At 39.0% G+C, this 8,257-nt stretch overlaps 1 long non-coding RNA gene across 1 annotated transcript in view; it reads left to right on the top strand.

The window, feature by feature from the left end:
* The first annotated feature begins 485 nt into the window (after window positions 1-485).
* LOC127570861 (uncharacterized) overlaps window positions 486-8,257 on the top strand; it is a 33,213-nt gene continuing 25,441 nt past the window's right edge. The window contains exon 1 of the long non-coding RNA XR_007956412.1: window positions 486-606. This is a non-coding gene — a long non-coding RNA (uncharacterized LOC127570861). The remainder of the gene's footprint in view (window positions 607-8,257) is intronic.

Below are 8,257 nucleotides of genomic sequence, written 5' to 3'. Positions count from 1 at the left end.
GAGACCACGTACAAAGACTAATGCAAGCATGAATATACATATGTACATCCAAACACATACAGGCACACACAGGCAAAGAGCCAAAGATCCATCTACAAGCCAGCAAAGGGGACAATGCTATTACTGGTTTTATTCCTTTGTGGAGTCCATTGTGGACTTCTTATTTATCCCTGAACTATCCAAGGTGAGTCAACAGTTACAGAATTTCCTTCTCTTGGAAAAGTAACAACCACAAACAAACCCCTGAGTCACAAAGATGTCAGGCTTAATCGGGGTAGTGTGTTTAAAATGTGAACCATTTCATCTGTGCAACTAAAACAAGCAAGTTATGTCTCAAGGGAAACATATTGTAACACAAGCTTATCAGTCATGCAGTTGGTTCAAGTTTGAGCTGCAATGAAGTGTGAGTAGGATAGTTTTTTTGGTGATTTTTATTTATTTCACCTTCTCCTGTTCTTTTCAAAGTACCTTCATGGTTTTATCCGCAGGACATCTTGACAAAGGACCAGATGGATGACATTCCAGTATATTGGAGTGTTAATGGGGCTGTTTGCTGCAGTCAAAAAAAAGATGATGGAATGATTTTATAGAAGTATTTAAATTAGGGTAAGTTGGAACTGATGAAATATTGACTGTTTCCAATAATGGGTAGACTAGAACACAGCCCCTCTTTCTTGTATCAGTGGCAATAAAAACACAAGATAACAACATCGGCATGTTATGCTTTGCTTCTGAAATTCACCTTGATTGACTTCAATGAAGCAGATTTTTAAAATTGTGCATTACATACAAATTCTACAACATTGCACAGTTAGTACTACTGACCAAAGGTTGAATCTCTCTTTCCAATCCTCTTTCCTTCCAGGAATTTAGATATAAGTTTTAGATTTAACCCAACGTGCAGGATTTTTACACGTGGGGCTGTGGAATGCAATACTTGAGCAAGTGACCACTGGAGACCATGTCAGCAATTAAGAGTAGATTACTCGAAGACAGAAGGATAAAGGATAAGGGAACAAAGCTGGCATATTGGGTTAGGGCTACTGGTCAGAGGGAAGACAAACGTCAAAACTGACTAGATGGGCCGAATGTCCTGTTGCTACTTTTGTGTACCTGTTATGCACACTTTGTGGGGTAATACGTAGAACACACCAACTGTATCTTTCACAGTTAATTCCTGACCTTCATTGGACTAATTGCACTAATATGCTGAGCCAAAGTGAAATATATCCCTGAGCAATGGCAAGAAAATTAAAAGCTCCAACTCCACTTCATTATGTGAAGTACTTTAGGCACAGAACAAAGATTGGTACAAAAGCGAGCAAAAAATGACATTTAAATGGGAAGAGTAAACCTAAGTGATTTTATAATTAGCACAATATTTTACCTGAGAAGCATCTTTCAGTGAACTTATTTTTATTGTATTACCATATGCAATGGCCTGTGTTAAATAATTCCTTAGAAGTTTTCATTTTCATAATGAATAACTTGTCAGTTTTCTGAAATCTATTACAAAACATCTCATAACATCCTTAAAGGAGATTAGATTCTTATGGCAGGTATTTAAGAATATCAAACGCACCGAAACCTTGTCTGAGCACGTCCATCAGTTTTAGTCTGAACCCCTCAGACAGGACTTGCAGCTGGTTGGAATGAGTTACTGTGGCAAATTGAAAGAGCAAATGAGTGTCTATGTTGCAGACCCTCAGAGAGAAGGGTGACGAGTAAGGTGGGGTGAGGTGGGGTGGAAAGAATAGAAAACATATGTGACCAATTTTCACGGTTTGATGACTGTAGGAGGAGGCCAGTATATAATAAAACCTTGTGGTTGTATGAAAATGATCACTTCTTGGCCAACAGACTGCTGTGCATCTTCCTATGATCTGGTATTATTTTCAAATGATCATGCCTGATCTCGAAATGGGAATGTGTTCACATGCTTGCTTTTTAATAAATGTTGCCCTTTACTTCAAACAACGACATGTGATATGAACAGAGGTGAAACTGTTTTCTTCCCTTGTTCAAACGTAGCACATTGGAGAGTGTTTTGAAACCTATCCCAAATGTAGATTTATTGTGCTATTTAATTTATAGCAATGCAAATAGCAGTAGGACAGAATCCGCTGCTGTAACTACAAAGCCTCAGACTGCCAGTTTAGGGAACTGTGCGTAATTCATTTAATGAAAACTTAACCCATTTCCCATCTGTCTCTGTGGATTGGTATTGCCAATTTTTCTTTGGAATGAAAGGGATTATAAAAGCGGCTGAGTCCATTCTTCCTGCAGTTTTCCATATAGAGTAGAGATCTAATTTCACCTTCAGTCACTTCTTTACCAGGGCAAATCAATTTGGGAAGAGTGGAATTGAAGTTTTGCATTAAAGTAGGATCCGCAGTGTGTAGAAAGATGAAGCGATAGATTTACATCTAACAAAGAACAGGTTTTAAATGTTTATGCAAACACATGTGAGGTTATTTGTTACATAATACAAAAAGGTTAGATTGTATTACCATTTCTTTTTGATCTAAGCAAGTATTTCCGATCAGGCAATGCCTTTAGTTCTATGGTTCCGATATAATAGAAATCAACAGATTCTGTGCATTCAGGTAATCAAACCAACAACCAATTTGAAATAGTAGAGTATCTCTAACCTAGTTATAACAAAATGTTTAAAGAGGTTGTAGTTATACAATATAGACTGTCGAGTAGTTGATGTCAGATCAAGGTCTGCTCCAGTCTATGATGAAATGTTCCATTGGCATCATTAAGCAGTTATGAAGATTTGCAGCTTTTTAGGTGTTGAGTAAAATTAAAGGCCTTAGATCTGGGAGCTTCCTTTCTTTCTTTTTCAATCTTTTTATTAGTTTTCAAATTAATACAGATTAATATATATAACATCAATGTTTGTACATGTAATACAAAGAGATCAGGAGAACAGTCATGGCATGGATAATCATAAAAAACAATAAAGTATAAAAACAATCTGTAGATCCAATGATCTCCTAGTGAATGAATATAATATAAAAGAAAGGAAAGAAAAAGATTTATTATATAAATATAAAAGAAAGAAAAAAAATCCCCAAAACAATAAGAAAAATTATAAACAATATATCAAACCAAACTAAGCTAAACAAAAAGAATTTCAAAAAAAAACAAACAGAAAAAAAAACTGGACTAAAATTTCTCAGTAGAAGCAGAGCAATATTATGTCGTCAACTCCATTCCTCTAAGTTGAAAGGTTATTACAAGGGGATCTATATCATGTGAAGATATTGAATAAATGGACTCCAAACTTCCTCAAATTTAAGCGAAGGATCAACAGTACCACTCCTAATTTTTTCCAAATTTAAACATGATATAGTTTGAGAAGGGAGCTTCCTATCTCAGTGTTTATTTACCTTCCATGGCTTGATGTTACAGTGAACTGTTGAAAATTGAATAAAGATGTTGAGCCATAATTTGCTGCCAAAATAATGATGAAGCCAATGTTGCTCACTACAATTTTTGGCATAAGTACTACAGCAACTTTGAGCAAATGTGTGGTTCAACACGAAGTATCCAAAACGTGCTTTTCAAGATGGAGTGATCAATGTTAACTTATTGAAAACAGCATTTCGCTGACTGCCTCACTGTTGAAGCTCATTGAATATCATGAAACTGGTGCACTAGTGCAGTGGATACAATCTAAACAAGCCACAGAAAGTTATGACTTTCCAGCTTAAACAGAAGTGAGATTTCCTGCCAATCAATATATGGCATTGACAACTAACCATTAAAAGTGCAGGGTTTCATTCTTTCAAGGTTTTATTGTTGCTGGACATGTTAAAATGTCTAAGTTAAAATGTTTAATATTTTTTCAGTTTTCCTTTATTTTCTCCAGTCATTTCTTCCTTAATTCATTTTGCTTTCTGTAGCCTATTCAGCATTCAATTCATCGATTCTGGATTTACAGTCTATGTGCTGTTAATTTCATAATTAATGCATTGAATTGCATGTCCATTACAATCAGCATTTGAGAACTCCCTGGGCTGTAGCTTGTTAGAAGGAATATTAACCATAAATAAAAGGCAGTGAATGGGGCATAAAACAACCAGCAATAGATGAGCATGATAAATGGCCACAAGCGAATGTCCATGCCTCCTGGTTTTCCACAATTAGTTAGCCACTGTTGAGGATGGTGGAAATCATGGGAAGGAGTGAGGGAGAACTATGGGACTTGAGTTGGAATTGGTGAAGGGGTCCCTTTTTGAATTGAATGTAATGTTTGAAACCTTTCTGGATTTGGAGTTTGTGACCATGAAGAAAACCTCCTTCGGCTTGTACTGTTGATAGACTTACGCTGATTTTGGATTGATCCCATCCCCTTTGGAACTATCCCAAAAATGTGCAGACTGGTAGGTTAATTGGCCATGTCATGTTTCCCCTAGTGTGCAGGTAAGTAATGGAATCTGGTGGGAATTCATGAGAAAGTGGGGAGAATAAAACATGGGATTGATGCAGGATTAGTGTCAATGGGTAGTAGACAATTGGCAGACTCCATGGGTCAAAGGGCCTGTTTTCATACAGCACATCTCTCTATGACTCCAAGACTCTACCTACCTTTTTCCCTCAGTTTAACAGTGATAGAGGACTTAATCTTAAATGTGGAGCTCATCCTCATATGCTGTATATGGAAAAGTGTTGTTTCATCATTCCCTTATTGTGTCTTAAGATGCAGATTTATTACTTTTAGAGTAAATTTACAAATGCTACCTGCAGTGTAAGACCAGTGAGATGCATTACAATCTCCTACTTCTGAGTTTCACCTTGCAAGAGACTAAATGAGGCACATTTGCAAATTGTTATTAGTTGATTGGCTTATTAACAGCAGCAAATAAAGAGAAGGCAGGTATAAGCAGAGTGGCCATTTTGTGAGTGGGCCAGTGTTTTGGGGAAGTGGGGGCTTTGATGAGAAGAGGTGAAGGTAAGTTCCTTTCTTTGCTTTGGTGTTCCCTTTAGTGCCAGGCCAGAGTAGTGAGAATGGCTCCAGGGTCAGTGGTGTGTTCAGCTTGTGAGATGTGGGAGTTCTGGAAGACATCCAGTCTCCCTGGTAGCTACATCCGCATGAGGTGCATCTAGCTGTAGCTCCTTACAGACCGTGTTAGGGAACTGGAGTTGCAGCTGGATGACCTTCAGCTCCTATGGGATGCTGAGGAGTATGTAGACAAGAGCTACGGGGGGGCAGTCACTCCTAAGCTGCAGGAGGCAAGTAGCTGGGTGACTGTCAGGAGAAGGAAGGAGAATAGGCAGAAAGTGCAGAGTACCCCTGAATGAATGAATTATCAAAAAAATTGAGTAGGTTGGTTTAAGGAACCCCACATAGTTACAATAATCATAATGCAATCATTATTTCTAGGAACTTATGAAATAGATAGCAGTAATGGAATTTGTCTGCTACAGCCTAAGTTAATCAAGTTGTCTGTTTTTTTTCTGCTCTGTAGAACCAAACAGTTTAGAAGTCTTTTTTTCCCCTAAAATTCTCATAAGCACAAACTGTTTGATCTAATCATGTTTTTAACCTCCTTGCATGTGTCTCAATCTTTTAAAAAAAAATCAGGAAGGTAATGTAGAAGTTTCTGAAAGAATTGCAATCCCTCAACGTTACTGTTGATTCTTACTTCAGAGCATACACCATCATTTTGGGATGAAATATTATACACCTAACTTTAACAGCATTGGGCAAAGTGAACATTCTAAAGAAACAGACTCTCTGTTCTGAGCTCTGTCATGGGAAGGGGTTATCAGGCAAACAAAGTTTCAAGGATGTGATCTAAGCCTCTGAATAAGCTCCATATCTCCTTGGTACTGGTTTATTATTGTCACTTGTACTAAGATACAGTGAAACACTTGTCTTGCATATCGATTATACAGGTCAATTCATTACACAGTGTGGTTACATTGAGTTAGTGCAGAGTGCATTGAGGTAGTACTGGTTAAAAACAATAACAGTACAGAGTGAAGTGTCACAGCTACCGAGAAAGTGCAGTGCAATAAGGTGCAAGGTCACAACAAGGTAGATCGTGAGGTCATAGTCCATTTCATCGTATAAGGGAACTGTTCAATAGTCTTATCACAGTGGGATAGCAGCTGTCCTTAAGCCTGGTGGTATGTGCCCTGAGGCTCCTGTATCTTCTACTTGATGGAAGAGGAGAGAAGAATGACCTGGGTGAGTGGGGTCTTTGATTATGCTGGCTGCTTCACCAAGGCAGCGAGAGGTAAAGACAGAGTGCAAGGAGGGGAGGCTGGTCTCTGTGATGCACTGAGCTGTGCCCACAACTCTGCAGTTTCTTGCAGTCCTGGGCAGAGCAGTTGCTGTACCAAGCCGTGATGCATCCAGATAGGATGCTTTCTATGGTTCATCGATAAAGTTAGTGAGTGTCAAAGGGGACAAACTGAATTTCTTTCTCCTCTTGAGGAAGTAGAGGCACTGGTGAGCTTTCTTGGCTGTGGCATCTATATGATTTGACCAGGACATGCTGTTGGTGATGTTCACTCCCAGGAACTTGAAGCTCTTAACCCTCTCGACCTCAGCACCATTGATGTAGATGGGTGCATGTACACCGCCCCCTTTCCTGAAGTCAATGACCAGCTCTTTTGTTTTGTTGACATTGAGGGAAAGGTTGTTGTCATGACACCATTCCACTAAGCTCTCTATCTCCTTCCTGTACTGACTTATTGCTGTTTGAGATACTGCCTACAATGGTGGTATCATCTGCATCCTTGACCCATGATAGTTCAAAGTGGAGAAGGAGCATTTGGGATGGTGCTGAGACCTTCAATTAAAAGTCAGGAGCACACAGAAGCCTAATGAGAACAATGGAAGGAATGCACCACCTCAAATTATACATCCACCCTTATAGCAATTCCTGCCTGTCAATGTGCAAGAGTCTGTGGTTCCCACATCGGCATCACCCATTGCACCAGGGTCTACAAAACCACGAGCCATCCTTAAGGACCACTTAAGAAGAAGCAAAGTGGGTAATCAGATGTGGGAATACACTTTTAGGGAGCTATAGACTTGCAGTCCAAGATCCCTCTGTTCATCAGTGTTCCTAAGGGTCGTGCCACTCACTGTATACTTTCCTCTAATACTTGATCTCCCAAAATGTGTCACCTCACACCTAGATTAAACTCCATCTGCCATTTCTGCACCCAAATTTCCCACTGATCCATATACTGCTGTATCCTCTGTCAACCTTCCTCACTATTTGCAACTCCACCAATTTTGTGTCAACTGCAAACTTATTAATCAGTCCACCTACATTTTTGTCCAAATCATTCTTGTATGTAACAAGTCCCTGCAGAATACCACTGATTACAGACTCCAGTCGGAATAACAGCCCTCCTCCACTACCCTCTGCTCTCTGTGGTCGAGTCAATTTTGAATCCAATCTACCAAGTCACCACTAATCCCATGTGCCTCAAACTTTTGGATCAGCCTACCATATCAAATCCTTTATTAAAGTCCATGTATACAACATCAATCAATGATTCAGTGATTGGTTACTGTACTAGGGGGGAGGGAGAAGTACATTTGAATATTGGAAATAGACACCAGAAGTTTGAAAGTGAGCAACAGAACCGTTTATAAAACTAGTTTATTATTCTACCTCTGAGTTAGGCAGCACTGTTGGTTCAGGCACATTGAATAGCCTGTACCATTATTTGAAGATATCTTTGCTAAACTTCCTTCAACCAACATTGCGGAAGATAAATTCATTGGTCAGTCATGATGCTTTGTATTATTTAGGACTATTTGAAGTCTGTTACATTTTCCTACATAGTACTCAATACATTTAAATGCTGATGTTCTGTACTGTACAGTAAATAGTGTTTTGAAATATACATTTTTTGTTTCAAAGACAAATACTATTGTAGATGGAGGACTTGGAGGGGATAGTGGTGCCTGTAAGCTTGAATGCTGTTGGGTGCATTGGCATTAGTGGATGGCTTGGTAGTTGGTAAGCACTCTTGCTTCTCCTGGTTTAGTGCTCCAATGGCAGTTACATTATTCAGCTGTTCTCTCTTTTACCTCCCAAGTGCTTGAAGCCTGATTTTAAAAATATAGAAACCTTGCTAAAATGGAACTCTGAAAGGTTTCAGTAGCTAACCTGGTTCCTGATGTGGGTCTGTGACCCTACCCTCAATCCCCTTTGTTACAATTGGTTTTCAGATGGACTGGCTTCTGCTTAATGTTTGACATTTTCACTTTCTCCCA

This window comes from Pristis pectinata, chromosome 5 (assembly GCF_009764475.1).
Source record: "Pristis pectinata isolate sPriPec2 chromosome 5, sPriPec2.1.pri, whole genome shotgun sequence".
In the NCBI taxonomy this organism is placed as follows: domain Eukaryota; kingdom Metazoa; phylum Chordata; class Chondrichthyes; order Rhinopristiformes; family Pristidae; genus Pristis; species Pristis pectinata.
Note: the sequence above shows the minus strand (reverse complement) of the source record. Positions and strands in the feature narration are given on the sequence as shown.